The 1,632-nt window shown below is 43.4% G+C and overlaps 1 non-coding gene across 1 annotated transcript; it reads left to right on the top strand.

The window, feature by feature from the left end:
• The first annotated feature begins 811 nt into the window (after positions 1-811).
• On the top strand, positions 812-869 carry MIR146A (microRNA mir-146a). Its single transcript, NR_049321.1, has one exon. It is a non-coding gene; the product is annotated as a microRNA mir-146a (primary transcript).
• The last annotated feature ends 763 nt before the right edge of the window (positions 870-1,632 follow it).

Below are 1,632 nucleotides of genomic sequence, written 5' to 3'. Positions count from 1 at the left end.
ATAAGGAGAGATTTATAGTTACAAATTATGGTAAGTGCTATAAAGGGAAAGAACTGGATATTATGAAAGAGAATAGCAGGAGGCTAATGGGGGTTAGAGAAGAGGTATTAGAAAAACTGTAACATTCAGGTGCTCCAGCCGAGATTTCCAAATAGCACTGGCTTAGATGAGGCAAATATTTAATTCTTGCTGGTGCAGCAGTACAGGTGTAAGCAGTCTAGGTCTCATACGGAAGTCCTACAATTTTCAAGGATCTTCTATATGTTGCTCCTTTTCTTCCCTTGGAGGAGGGGCTCCCCAGTCTAGGCAGTGAGAAGGAGAAAAGAGGCATTGGAAAGCTCATCACTTCTGCTCAGAGCCAGAACTCAGTCACACGACGCTGGGATGTACCAGGTGTTCATGTGCCCAGATTAAATTCTAGGGTTCTATTACTATGAAAGGAGGGAAAAACAAAAGTTGGGTGAACAATTAGTGTTTGCTATTGATGGTCTCTCTGAGAAAATGTCATTAAAGGTGAGAACCCAAGGATAAGTTGGTGTTAACGAGAGGGAAGAGTTTTCCAGGCAAGGGGATGATGATACGTGTTGGGGACATGAGGCAGGGAAGACCAGCTATATTGTTTAATGCTATTAAATGATGCACAATGTCTACTGCACACATCCCTCCCAATGCTTAGAACTTATGAGTGCCATGACTTGATCTGGGTTCACCTTCCTTTTCTCTCTCATATCTTACAGGGCTGGGGCTGGCCAGGACCACACGGAGGGGGGCTTTGTGCTGACTCCAGAAGGCTGGTGTGTATCCTCAGCTTTGAGAACTGAATTCCATGGGTTGTGTCAGTGTCAGACCTGTGAAGTTCAGTTCTTCAGCTGGGATATCTCTGTCGTCGTGGATTCAGGGACACTGCAGAGAGCAGACCCAAGGGTGGCCGAAGAACTTGGAAGACTGGAGACAGAAGGGCAAAGTCTCAGACTCTGAAGGAATAGGGAGGGGGCTCATGGGAAAGGTACTTCTTTAATTGTGAGAAAACTTGAGTTCTATGCTGAGCAGGGTTCTGGCTAGCTAAATGAGCACTCTCTGCAGTCATTCTTGCTATAGCTGCTGCTGCTAGATTACATATATTAATTATACTTACGGGGGTCCATCCAGGTACTATACTAAATGCTTTACATGCTGTTATAGGAGACTCTTGGGGAAAATCACTAATGAAACTTGAGACACCTAGCACTGCCATACAGCATTTTCCTTCTTCATGGGATCAGATAGAATTAATGGCATGTGACAATTTTTCTTTAGCATGGATTGCAGAGAGAACTAGTTTCTTTTAAAGATGAGAATCATGGGTACATCCCTTTTATGGTCTCCCTGTCCCTTTATTTGAAACTTTATTTCCTTGCCTTCTATAAATACATTAGGGATACATTGTGGCTTTGTATTCCAAGCAAGGCAAAAAGAGGCTTAATTAGACTTTACCAGGATCCCTAGTTTCTCCCAGGGAAAAAGGATACAGAGGTTTTAAAGGCTCCTTCCATTTCCTGGCATGATTAGCTATATGTGGTGGGTTAAGCCCTTCTGTTGTCTTCCTCTGTCAGCAAGTCAGTTAGGTCTATTCTGAAGCTCAAGTTTACTATG

The sequence above is a fragment of the Canis lupus genome, chromosome 4 (assembly GCF_011100685.1).
Source record: "Canis lupus familiaris isolate Mischka breed German Shepherd chromosome 4, alternate assembly UU_Cfam_GSD_1.0, whole genome shotgun sequence".
Classification (NCBI taxonomy): domain Eukaryota; kingdom Metazoa; phylum Chordata; class Mammalia; order Carnivora; family Canidae; genus Canis; species Canis lupus.
Note: the sequence above shows the minus strand (reverse complement) of the source record. Positions and strands in the feature narration are given on the sequence as shown.